The 14,006-nt window shown below is 40.4% G+C and overlaps 1 protein-coding gene across 5 annotated transcripts in view; it reads left to right on the forward strand.

The window, feature by feature from the left end:
• The first annotated feature begins 7,561 nt into the window (after positions 1-7,561).
• Positions 7,562-14,006, forward strand: part of ZMIZ1 (zinc finger MIZ-type containing 1) — a 466,669-nt gene continuing 460,224 nt past the window's right edge. For 4 of the 5 annotated variants that reach the window (XM_077453978.1, XM_077453977.1, XM_077453981.1 and 1 more), the window contains exon 1: positions 7,563-7,790. The gene's annotated coding sequence lies outside the window, so the exon portion shown is untranslated. Of the gene's footprint in view, positions 7,791-14,006 lie in introns of all 5 variants that reach the window. The other variant, XM_077453980.1, reaches the window with a different exon arrangement.

Genomic DNA, 14,006 nt, shown 5'->3' on the forward strand with positions numbered 1-14,006 from the left:
TATTTTCCTTGCATGTCCCTCTCGGATCTACAGCGACTTTACTTCCAAGTGCACTTGCAGTGCAAAGTGAATTTTCCTTTAGTAAATAACCCCCACTGTGTATTTCTGCATGAGGGTTTACATTCATTATCATTAGTGGGTTTTCAGTGCATTTACATGGTTTGTACATTGGTACGTTTTCAGGACTTTTTTTTTTTTTCATTTCTTTTTACTATGTTGCTTTTACACCCGTTTTCTTGCATTTGTGGTGTGTTTGCCTGTGTTTGAAGTGCATTTCGATGTGAAAAAATTTTTTTTAAATGTACATCAAATTTCGATTTTGTTTTAGTCATACGGTATTTTAGTCATCTGAATTGTTTTAGTTTTAATCATATTTTACTTGTCTAAAATAAAATGGGTTTCGTTAAATTGTAATGCATTATTTTAAGCATTTATCTAGGATTGCCAAACTCATTACTCATTACTCATTATATACTCCTGGAGTAGAAATCTAATAACATGTTATTATTTATGGTATTAAGGTTTGAACATGCTCTACAGACACAGATTTACCTGTTTTGATATATAACATCTTTATAAATAAAACCAAGTTTCCATTTGCACCACCACCCCCTCCCTTTAGAATGTAAGCTCTATGAGCAGAGCCCTCCTGAACTGTACTATAATTGTGTTGTTCCCCCCCATACATTGTAAAGCGCTGCGTAAACCGTTGGCACTATATAAATCGTGTATAATAATAAATAATAAAAATAAAAGTTTCATAAACAAACAAGAAGTTCAATTTTAAAAATAAACAAAAACAAAAAAAAAACTGTAAACTCTCTTGGCTGTAATGCCGTTGTACATATTACCTGAATATATTACCAACATTAAATATTAAAGTTGTAGTAAATCACAGGTAGTGTCATAAGGTGCAAGGTATGCATTGCATACTAGCACCTTATGACAAACTTACCTTAGAACGAAGCCCTCATGCGCCACGCTGTTACCGCTGAGAGAGCTGACAACTTCCCTCTGTCTTCTTTCTGGGTTTTCGGCCCCCAAGCTGCATGAGTGGCCGGGGTCCGCAATGACGTCACTGCCGCGCATGTGTGTGGGAGCCGCTGCTTCCGGCATGGGCTCTGAAGGTCTGGCACTGTAAGCAGGTCCTTCAGAGCACATGAGCTGGTGATGTCAGTGTGAACTGTGCAAGTTTAGGAGATATTCACAGCAGCTTCAGGTAAGCCTTATTATAGACTTATCTGTAGGTACAAGTGGTGTAACAGAGTTTACTTCCACTTTAAGAAATAAAAAAAATAAAAAGAAAAGCCCTTTTCTTAAAGTGGGAGTAAACTCCCATCTCTGACTTTTACCTATAGGTAAGTCTATAAAAAGGCTTACCTATAGGTAGTGTAAATATCTCCTAAACATGCACCGTTTAGGAGATATTTACTGTACATGCAGCCAGTGACGTCACTGGCGCATGCGCTCTGAATCAACGGCCACCCGGGCCATTCTTTCAGAGTCCTGTGACGTAAACAGCGGCTCCTGCGTTGAAGTGACATCATCGCGGCTCTTGCCAATCACAGAGCCGGAGTCTGCAAACTCGGAAGGAAGACTGGGTGAAGATAGAAGCGACAGCGCTGCACTAGAGGGCTTCGTTTTCAGCTAAGTTTCATAATGTGATGCATACTAGCACATTATGCCATTACCTTTCAGGTTAAAAAAAAAAAAACACACCCAGTGGTTTACTACCACTTTACAGGCATACCCCACTTTTAAGTACACAATGGGGTTTATTTACTAAAGCTGTAAAGTGCAAAATCAGGCTAATTTCTGCATAGAAACCAATGAGCTTTTAACCCCAGCTTGTTCAATTAAGCTTTGGTAATACAACCTGGAAGCTCATTGGCTTCTATGCAGAAGTGAGCCTGATTTTGCACTTTCCAGCTTTAGTAAATAAACCCCATTGGGTGCTTAAAAGTGAGGTATGCCTGTAATTTGTTTTCAGTATCTTAGTAGATGCCCCCTACTTATTCTTATGTGGCAGTGCAGTGTTAATTTTGACGTCAAATTTTAATTTAGTTTAAGGCTAAATTCACACTTCTGCGTGTGGCTCAGTGTTAATTTTGACGACTAAAACATTATTGTCTACTAAATGAATACTATTTTAGTCGACTAATATATGACTAAAATTAAATGGCATTTTAGTCAAAAGAGTATGACTAAAACTAAATTGAAATTTCATGTCAAAATTAACACTGGTCTGTAGTGCATGTTCAAACCTCAACATCATAAATAATAACATATTCCAGCAGTATATACAGTAATACCTTGGATTGTGAGCATAATTCGTCCCAGGAACATGCTTGTCATCCAAAGCACTTGTATAGCAAAGCGAATTTCCCTATAAGAAATAATAGAAACTCAAATGATTTGTTCCAGAACCATTTATTCATAAATCCTTTGTCCATATAAAAAGTCCATATAGTTCATATAAAAAGATTATAGCAATGTGATCAGGTTGTGTAACTATAAAATGTCCATCCACCAATGGGAGCCTCCACAAGGGGATTAGAAGCAAAAATTCAGCAGGAGCTACAGAGTATAAAAGAGAAGAGAGGCAATATGTTGCTAAATGTTGTACCTTCATTAAATGTAACCATATTGCTACACTTAGAGGCGCCTCTCTTCTCTTTTATACTCAGTTGTGAAATGACACTACTTACAGGAATACCCCACTTTTAAGTACACAATGGGGTTTATTCACTAAAGCTGGAAAGTGCAAAATCAGGCTCACTTCTGCCTAGAAACTAATGAGCTTCTATCCCCAGATTTTTCAATTAAGCTTTGGTAATAAAACCTGGAAGCTCATTGGTTTCCATGCAGAAGTGAGCCTGATTTTGCACTTTCCAACTTTAGTAAATAAAGCACATTGTGTACTTAAAAGTGGGGTATGCCTGTATATATCAAGGCATTGCTGGTATATCAAGTCAAAATTTATTTTAAAATGTTGCTTGTCTTGCAAAACGCTCTCAAATCAAGTTACTCTCAATCCAAGGTTTTACTGTAATGAGTTTGGAAATTGTAGAGAAATGCTTAAATAATGCAGTACAATTTGTATATGTACGGGAGATTTTAGTTGACTAAAATGTACTGGAGATTTAGTCAACTAAATACGAATAAAACTTAAACAATTGCAGAAGACTAAAATTGGACTAAAACCAAAATGGCATTTTAGTCAAAAGACTAATGCCCTGTAGACACGGTTGTACTTTCCGACCGAAAATGTGCAATCAGATCTTGTTGGAAAATCCGATCGTGTGTGGGCTCCATCTGACTTTTTCAGTCGGAATTTCTGACACACAAAGTTTGAGATCTGGATCTAAAAAAATTTCGACAACAAAATCCGATCGTTTAAATTCCGATCGTGTGTAGACAATTCCAACGGACAAAGTGCCACGCATGCTCAGAATAAATAACGAGACGAAAGCTATTGGCTACTGCACTCTTTATAGTGCCGTTGTACGTGTTCTACGCCACTACGTTCTGAACGATCGGATTTTCTGGCAACTTTGTGCGACTGTGTGTATGCAAGACAAGGTTGAGCCAAAATCCGTTGGGAAAAATCAGACGGATTTTGTCATCGGAATGTCCGACCGTGTGTATGGGGCATAAGACTAAAACTAAATTGAAATTTGCTGCCAAAATTAAAGTGATTGTAAACCCTTTACAACCACTTTTTACTACAGGAAAGCCTATAATTAGGCTTATCTGTAGCTACACTGGATATCTCCTAAACCTGCACGGTCTAGGAGATATCCCTGTATTTGCATGTGCCGACGTCATCAGCACATGCGCATTTAAGTTGGACTGTGCCGTGCATGCGCCTGAGAGTGATGTCATTGCGGCTCCAGCCAATCACAGCGCCGGAGGCGCGATACCTGAAAGTAAACCCCGGGAGCGATGTTGGCTGCCGGAGCGGTGAAGGAGGAGGGCTGCAGGGGCTTTGATCTTGGGTAAGTAATTCATAATGAACTAGTGTGCTATGCATACTAGCTCATTATGCCTTTGTCTTGCAGATTTTTTTTAGGATTTACAACCACTTTAAGACCCTTTTCACACTGAAGCACCGATAAAAGAGCGCTAAAGCGATAGTTGTTTTTGCGGTGCTTTAGCAGTATTTTAGTAGCTCTTTTTGGGCACTAGCGGGGTGATTTTTTTAAGGTCGCAACGTGACTTTAAATTTTTTTTTAAAAACACTTGGTTTGCAGCGGTTTCAAAGCACTGCCCATTCAATGGGCAGGGGGGTGTTTTTGGAGCGCTTTTTACAGTGCTCCAAACCTGCCCCAAAGATGCTGCTTGAAGGACTTTTTCTAACGTCCTGCGAACGCACTGCCCCAGTGTGAAAGCACTCATACAAATGAATAGGAGGCAGTTTTCAGAGGCTATTTCTAGTTCTAAAACGCCTGAAAACTGCCTCAGTGTGAAAGCGGTCTTACACAGGTGTGGCTGTGATTCCCGCACACCCACAACCACCCACAGTGAAAACGGGCTGCTCTGCGGAAATGCACAGGGCTGCCATTAATTCAACGACACCCCAACGCATGTAACGCAGTGCGAGCTGTGTTTTTGAAAAGTTGCATGCACTTTTTTTTTTGCGGAAACGAAGGCATGGCAGCCTATTCATTTGAATGGGCTGCCATGCCCATGCAAACTCAGCACGCAAAAACGTATAGGTCTGAAGCTAGCGTAAAGCCCCATACACATACACACTATCGGATTCAGGGCCGGTGCTACCACTAGGCAAACTAGGCAGCCGCCTAGGGCGCACTGCTGTCTAGGGTGCCCGGCCACTGGTGTTCCTACTCTCTTCTCTCTGCAGCAAGCAACTAAGTCTCAGCATCAGCAAGCAGCCACCGCTCCATTCGCACATAGTGTCAGAGGTGCCGAGGCAACGGAGGACTGTGTCTGTGTCCCGAGTCCCGAATGAGTGGAAGCAAGCAAACATTCATTGATGGGTGCTGGTAGGCTGCATTGATAGGTGCTAGTAGGCTGCATTAGATGGGGGCTGGTGAGGCTGCATTTGATGGGCACTTCATTAAAAAGGTGGGGTTTACATGGGCAGGGCAAAGGGGTTGGAGCCAAGGGGGTCAGCAAAATGAGGTTTCGCCTAGGGTGCCAAAACTCCTTGCACCAGCCTTGATCGGATTTTCTGCTGATTTTTGTCTTCAGATTTACCAAAACCATGTAATGCAAGGGCCTGCCTGATTTCATACACATTGAAACTCCTAAGGTTTGAACTCATATTACAGGCATACCCCACTTTTAAGTACACAACTGGGCTTATTTACTAAAGCTGTAAAGGGCAAAATCAGGCTCACTTCTGCATAGAATCCAATGAGCTTCTAACCCCAGCTTGTTCAATTAAGCTTTGGTAATAAAACCTGGAAGCTGATTGGTTTCTATGCAGAAGTGAGCCTGGTTTTGCACTTTCCAGCTTTAGTAAATAAACCCCATTGTGTACTTAAAAGTGGGGTATGCCTGTATATGGTTTTGGTAAATCTGAAGGAAAAAATCAGCAGAAAATCTGCAATCTTTCAATGCAATTTTAAGTGCACTTTGCACTTGTAGTTTGCACTTGTAGTGCAAAGTGGATTTACCTTTCGTAAATAACCCCCATAGTCTTTTGAATAAAATGCTGTTTTAGTTTTAGTCATATTTTATTCCAGACCAGTGTTAATTTAGCTGTTGAAAATCTTTCCGTTGAAGTGAACACTGACATACAGGCATTCCCCCACTTTTAAGTACACAATGGGGTTTATTTACTAAAGCTTTAAAGTGCAAAATCTGGCTCACTTCTGTGTAGAAAGCAATGAGCTTCTAAACCCAACTTGTTCAATTAACCCCCCTGGCAGTATTCCCGAGTCTGGCTCAGGGTGAAAATTCAGAACCATTAGCTGTAACCCCCCAGCCAGACTCGGGATCACATCGCTGGATCCAGGATGAGTTTACTTACCTTGCCCCACTGGATCCAACGATGTCTCCCGTGTGAACGGCTCGTCCTCCGCTCGATCTATCATGGAGCCGAGCTCCGTTCCCTGCGAGCATTGCGACGCACAGGGGCGGAGAACGGCGCCAAATTCAAAAAGTGAAACACACACATTACATACAGTATAATGTAATCTTACAGATTACATTGCTGTAATTATTTCACATCCCCTTTGTCCCTAGTGGTCTGCCCGGTGTCCTGCATGTAGTTTTACATTATAAAAATTGTTCTTTCTGCCTGGAAACTGGAGATTGTCCCTAGCAACCAAAACCGTCCATTTACATCAAAAGCGATTTTAGACCAGCTAGAAAACAGCGATAATAAATTAGAATCACTCGCAGAATTAAGCGATTGCGATTTGTGGGGAGATCCGTCATCAAATACTGAAAAGTAATGACAACGACAATTCTGCAACTGAACAAATTTCTGTGCTTTTGATTTGATTACATTATTGAATAATTTTTATTATTATTATACTATTATTTGGTATAATTATTTCTAGTTATTTATTATATTATAATTTATGATTTCGTTTTTCAAACTTTATCATACCCGGGATGTCTGCTAGACTCTGGTTTGGACAGATTTAAGTGAGTTATTCCTAAGAATTACAGGACTACAATATAAAACGCCAAATTCCCATTGTGTACTTAAAAGTGGGGTATGCCTGTAATTTGTTTTCAGCATCTTAGTAGATTGTAAGCTCTAACGAGCAGGGCACTCTGATTTCTCTTGTACCAAATTGTAATGTAACTGTAATGTCTGCCCTCATGTTGTAAAGTGCTGTGCAAACTTATATAGGTTTCTATGCAGAAGTGAGCCTGATTTTGCACTTTCCAGCTTTAGTAAATAAGCCCCGTTGCATATTTAGAAGTGGGGTATGCCTGTAGATGGAAGCACTACGATGGTGCAAACTTAAGCTCATCGGAATACGTTCATTTTTCACGCAATGCGTTTATACTGACTGCGCACAGTGTGTACAGTGCTGTGTACATTGTGGGTGCTTTATACAGGCATACCCCACTTTTAAGTACACAATGGGGTTTATTTACTAAAGCTGGAAAGTGCAAAATCAGGCTCACTTCTGCATAGAAAATAATCAGCTTCTAACCTCATATTGTTCAATTAAGCTTTGGTAATAAAACCTGGAAGCTCATTGGTTTCTATGTAGAAGTGAGTCTGATTTTGCACTTTCCATCTGTAGTAAATAAAGCCCATTGTGTACATATAAGTGGGGAATGCCTGTATTGTATTCAGTGGTGTTGATGTTTTGCTATGTATTATTTCATGCCTAGTTAGTAAAGTATGTACTGGATGGATTGGTGGCGGTGATGTCAGTGCCGGGCGTGCACTGATTGGAGAATACCCTGGATTGAGGGGGGGGGGGGGGGGGGGGGTGTTAGGCTCCGCGTCCCGTCTTTCGTCCAGGCCAGGATCATGTCTTTGTAGACTCGGCTCCATCCAGCGTGAAATCCGGGACGGGTTTTCCGGCCGACCAGCCAGCATGGTAATAGAATAGGCGATGTAATTTGACACTTCAACTTACTGTGCTCCCTGCTAGTTGATTCACTTAGTCCCCCAGTAACACGGAGCTCCTTTTACTGTGTGTGGGGGATAAGGGCCGGAGAGCGGCGGCGGCCGAGAAGGAGGAGAAGAGATCCGGGGGGAGAGGAGATCCGGGGAGTGTGACATCCAGCAGAGATCCGGAGAGGATATTATTCATGTGGAGGAGCCCAGCCCGCCGCACACACACGCCGGGGTAAGTTGGATGTAGGTGGGTGCCTGACATGCACACAATGGAAGTTTGGTGAGGTGCATGGCCGGAGACCCCCCTCCCCTCCCCCTTCCTCCTCCGGGGAGTATAGACAGGCACGCCGGGCACGGAGGGGGCAGGCTGGTCTCTCCGATGGCGCCCGCACCAACCATCGCGCTGTAATTGGTAAAGTTCGGAGATGGATCGGACCTGCATTGTGTGAGATCCCTCCTGTCTTTGTTGTTCTGTGGAGCTTTAAAGGCACAGCAGCCGGGGAGAATGCAAAGAATGTGAGCTCTGCGGACAAGGGATTCCCCCGAAGTGATCGGTGTGTGCGATCTTATACTGGGGGATGGGAAATCACCATTGAATAATGAGCTGTGTCCCCAGTGCTAATTGGATAAGCAGTGCAGTAATGATGGGCAAGGTGCACTGATGTGTGTCTATGGCTCCCAGGGCTGTGCTTTGTAGCCCTCATCTAATGCATGGAAGTCATGTTTATTCCCATCTCCTATACCTGATTAGGGGGGATTTCTGAGATACTAGACCCTCTGCACCCTGGGAGGTGAAAGTCAGCTGAAGTCCATGGGAGTTCATTGGGACTGGTGGCAGATCCTTGTGTACAGAAGTCCCAACAACTAGTAGGACCCAAAAGGAGAAGGGGGGGGAGGGGGAGCCCTATCAGTGGGATCTGCTTCATTTCCAGCACTCAAGGAATGTCTGCTTTTTTCCCCCAAAACATTACCGACATGGCCGATCAATTCTCCAAAGTCGCATCAAACTTCACATTTCAAAAGTTTTAGCAGCAGGCGAAACCCCTGTGTGCTGTGCAACTTTCTGGCTTTGGAGAAGCAGCTGATGGTTAGTGGTGTGTATATTGGAAACACTCCCCCTATAATGTCTGCTGTGACTGCCTGAATTTGTTTAACCCTGCGCGCCCCGAGCAAGTCCTCAATGAAATCACCGCTGTGATTACCAATTCTCAAGATCTTGTGCCATTGCAACACCCCTGTGTGTGTTTTTTCCATTTAGTCCTTTTCATGAATTAAGGCTTTGCTTTTGTGGCTATGTATGATGAGACTGATACTTTGTATTTATATCCAGTTTCTGCTCTGCTACTTTTTCCTCTCCTAAAATAAGATTGTTGAAATATTTGCAAATTTCAAAATATTTGATATTTTAAAAAATTTGTATTTGAATGGGCCATTCATTAGGCAATAATAACCTAAGAGAACGTCGCCCAAAACACGAATGTTTCTCAGTGGATTGCACTGTTTGTCAATTTATTGTCAGCTATTGTTGGTATTTTGTTTTTGTGTGTATTTTTTTTTATTTTATTAAATTTTTGTTTTATTTTTCTTGTCTATTTTTTGTTTTGCTTTTGCTGTCGCACAGGTTTTGCATATTTTATTTGCAAAAGCAAAACAAAGCACTCTTGAGCCGTAAAAGTCTAAGGTATATGATGTACAGTACCTACATAAAGACTGCTTTACTGTCTGATTGGGCAGAGTAGATATTCTTGTGCTTCAGTTCATAATCTGCAAACGGCTTAATGGTCCTGTGGTGCCAAAGGAATTGCTTTTCTTCTTTTTTACTTCTGCAGACCTCAGTGTAGCTGCTGTTCTGACTGCTTTTTCAAAGCCTTGACATGAGAAAGGAGGATTTAACTTGGCAGCCTGAACAAATGCTCTTTCAGAGCTTTCCAAAGAGATGGTATGAGTGCGGTGAAGGAGAATAACCAAGGATAGGGGTTTTCATGGTTCTACCTTTTTTTTTTTATTTATTTTTTATTTTTTTTTTATTTTTTTTTAGCAAGTCGTCTGATATACGAAATGGGCATTGCCTTAGAGATGCATCTATCCTGACCCAGGCAAGGGTACAAAGGGGCATGGAATAGCTGCTAATACATACACTTGGATTGTTTGTCAGAACTTTAAATATGCTTTGTGGTATTGCTCTGATTTTGTTTTTATTAAGGAAACTGACAGCTAAATAATAACTCTTAATACTTGCTGGTCAGAAAGGCCTAATATATTGTGCCTGCAGATTTGGCACATCAAATTGACAAATGGTTGGCTATTTTTTTTTTATTTTTTTAGCAATGTTGGACATTACAGATTCTTAATCATACGTTAAGTTGCTTATTTTTGCTATTGCTTGCTCGTCCTTGCCATTTTTCCAAGTGTTTTGCGTTTGTAAACAGTGCTGTCAAATTTGTAAACAATAAAAGTGAGGGTGTGATCATTTTTAAAAGTTGTCACTTTTTTGTTTTATTGTTTAGCAATAATTTTTTTTTTTTTTGTGCGTATTTTTTGTCATCTTTTAAACTTTGTTTATATTCTCCATCCCTGTTTGAGATGAGCAGCCTGGTGATTTGTGACTTATCACTAATGGGTTTTGCCAGGATGCCTAAGTGTGTTGCATTCTGGAAGAGATGGCAGACGGGTTTTGGTACTGTGCCCTGTTTTGCAGGCTGGGGTGTTATTGTTTTATTGTGGCATCAATCTTCTGTGGAAAAGGGGGAGGAAAGGCTGGTGTTCTGTGAGCTCTGATTCAGGTTTATGAATGACAGAAGACTTGTGCTGACCCCCTTTTTTTTTTTTTTTTTTTTTTTTTTTTTTTTCCTTCCTCCTTGTGTTCAAGACTAGGATGTTGAAACACCAGTCTTCAGACAAAAGGCACATTGAGCAGCAAGGTCTGCAGCAGAGCACGTGTGACTTCCAGGCTGAATAGGGGCTGGCTGAATTTAGTAATGTCGTTTTTTTTTTGTTTTGTTTTTTGTTTTTCTCTTTTTCTTGCGAATATGGTTACAAAGAATAAGGTTCCATATTTTTCAACCTTTTTGACTTGCACAACTGAGCAGTGCATGCATAAGACATTTTTACCTATTCACTTATGAGAGCGATATGTTGTGCAGATGCAACAGTGTTTTATGCGTTTTTATTAAAGTTTATTTTAGTCCAGAAAATTACAGAATTGTAATGTTGTGAAAATATCCTGTGTCCATGTAGATAACTTTGCAAACAGGAGATATTTTACTCATTTTATTATATTTGGTGTGAAACCTGATCTGAACATAATAGTGCAATAAGTTAACATGGCAAGCCTTGGAAGCCAATCAGATTTCACCTTTTAACCAGGTTTAAAGTGATCGCCACACTGAATGATTGTTTGGTTACTATGGTAATCCCACATTATACTTTGTCTTAATAAATAAGGGCCCACTTGTAATGCAAATGCTTTTTTTCTTTACTAGAAAGTCTTTATGAAATGGCAAAGTTGTTTCTTCATAAGATCCAATAATGACTTTGTACAGCTTGAAAAAACTTTTTCTAGGTGGTCAAAAAAAGGCAACCTAATATAATGAAAACGCTGAAACGGATGAGGTCCAAGGGTGGATTTAGACCCGACGTAAAAATATAAACTGTATTTGTTCTAAAGCTTGTTTGAGAAGTTGCCTACTGACTTACCAATACATCACTTCTTCTTCAGTTGGAAAAGGTGCTAATTTTGCCATGTAGTAACTTTGGTGAGAAGTTTGGAAGATAGGACCTTAACAGAAGATGTCCATTGTTGAGGAATGGCAACATGGACTAGTCTAGTTCAAGTGCGTATAAATCTAAGAACAAAAGTAACTTTGCAGCTTCCTGGTCCTTAGATGTGATGGTTGCATTAGTTTGCCTTTTCACACCCTAAATCCTTTTATTTTCATCTGCTGATCCTGCCAGTAACAGACTTCCTGCCCTAGGATGACAACCCGTCCTCACTTTGCTATACCTATGGAGTTGTCGCCTGAGAGCAAAACTGCAGAGCACCTCCACCTCTCTGATTTAATTATAGAGGTGGTGTTTTGTAGTTCAGAGAGAGCTGGGAACTATGCTAGCTGATCAGCAAAGTGCGAGGGAGGTTATCAGCTCACTAGATGTGTACCCAGATCAGCTGGTGGTTTGATAATGGGGCAGAATGCTTTCAATGGTCTCAATAGCTGGCACTGTGTTTATGCTCTTTCTGGTCCCTGTGGTATAGTGTAGAATAGTGGGTGACTGTATAATGAGATGATAGTGGAAATGTTGGTGCCCATGCATGACCTTTTGTGTAGTGGGCATTAGATAACTGGCCACCCTCCCCAAGATCATACCTAAGGCACTGTTTTCAACTGTGATGACCAGAAAATAGCCAGGTATATGTAGCTAAACTCTCCCCAGTTTTGAGGCATGTGTAAGTCCTTTTTTATATTATTAATGACATAGGGGCATCATTTTTGGACTGCAAATGTGACATTCACAAAATTATTACTGCTCTTTTGAAATGCCCCCAGTGTTTTCCCTATGTATGGAGTATTTTGTTTATTCTCACCCGCTCAGTCTCCATTTTTTTTACTTGCTTGCCCTATCCCTGTGTCAGTCTGCTCGATTATTTAGCACAGACCCCTCTTTTCGCTGTGTTTTTGGGTTCCTTTGTAGACAGTTTTACCTGTGTGCAGAAATTCCAACACTATCTGTGAGACAAAAAGATCCATAGTTTTTGGATTATCTGAGGGGAAATTGCATTACTGGGTCAGTCATTCAATACTTCTATTTGCCTGTGTTTTTGTATTTTTTAGATAATTATTATTTTTTTAATTTTATTTTTTACTATGCAATCAAATATAGTTGTAGATTTGAAGCCCAGTTGGGGGGGGGGGGGAAAAAGAAATTGCATAGTAGCCGATTTCCCATGATTACGTTTTTTTGCAACTTGCTGCTTTGTGGTTCTTGTGTGGTTCATTCAATGACTGACTTTAACATAGACATCCTTTTTTCATATTTTATTTCTCTTCTATACAGCCATGGCTACTTGTTTTTATGCTTTTGAAGTTATCAATGAGTGAAATTGATTTAACCACTTAAGGACCGAGCCTCTTTTTTTTTACACTTGTTTACAAGTTAATCTGTTTGTGTGTGTGGGTGTTTTTTTTTGCTAGAAAATTACTTAGAACCCCCAATCATCATTTTTTATTTATATATAATATCTCACCCTAGAGAATAAAATGGCGGTCGTTGCAATAATTTCTGTCACACTGTATTTGCGCAGCAGTCTTCCGTCTTCCACCGTACTTTTGTGGAAAAAATATATATATTTTTAATTAAACAAGACAACAGTAAAGTTAGCCCAATTTTATTTATTTTTTATTGTGAAAGATAATGTTACGCCGAGTAAATTGATACGCAACATGTCATGCTTCAAAATTGCGCCCGCTTGTGAATTAGCAACAAACTTTTACCCTTTAAAAATCTCCATAGGCGATGTTCAAAAAATAAAATTCTACAGTTTACCAGTTTTGAGTTAGAGGAGGTCTAGGGCTAGAATTATTGGTCTCGCACTAAACTCACGATACCTCACGTGTGCCATTTAAACACCCTTTTCATATGCGGGCGCTACTCGCATATGTGTTCGCTTCTGCGCGTGAGCTTATCGGTACGGGTTGCTTTAAAAAAAAAAAAAAAATGTTCTTCTTTTATTTTACTTTTCAATTTTTTTTTTTTATTTTGTCCCTTTTTTTTTTTCCCCATTACAAGTAATGTAAACACCACTTGTAATAGAAAAAAAGCATGACAGGACCTCTTTTTTAAATATGAGATCTGGGGTCAAAAAGACCTCAGATCGCATATTTACACTAAAATGCAATAAGAAAAAAAAAAAAATGTCAATTGGAAAAAAAAAAAATTCTTTTTTTTTTCTTAAAGAGCTATGGACGGAAGTGACGTTTTGACGTCGCTTCCACTCCCCCATGGAGCCGTACAGGGCCCATCTTCCCCTGAGTCGGCAGCCAGCCATCCACGGGAGAGGACGCAGTTGTCTACGCCGCTACCAGCAGGTCTGGTAAGTGACGGCCGGAGCACAGTGCCACAAAGACCACTTTTACCTTAAAGAGAAATGCACAGCGTTCCTGAAAATACAGGGGTTATAGTAGCTAGCCGCTGTCATAACCCCAGCATTTAGCGTCGAAGTACCGACGTAGAAGTACGTCATTTTGTGTGAAGTGGTTAAACTACGTCTAAATCCAGGGGATAGAAGTTGAAGCTAAACACGTGTCGTCATATATGTAGTACTTTTTGTGGTCATTTTGATTCTTCTTGGGCTCAATTGTTTATGCTTGAAGTTACTACGAATACACGCCCCCCCCCCCCCTTTTTCTTTTTTAAAATATAATATTATATATATATATTTGGAAAAGTTGAC

Source organism: Lithobates pipiens, unplaced genomic scaffold, assembly GCF_037356315.1.
Source record: "Lithobates pipiens isolate NorthernLeopardFrog02 unplaced genomic scaffold, aLitPip1_a1.2 Scaffold_25, whole genome shotgun sequence".
Classification (NCBI taxonomy): Eukaryota; Metazoa; Chordata; class Amphibia; order Anura; family Ranidae; genus Lithobates; species Lithobates pipiens.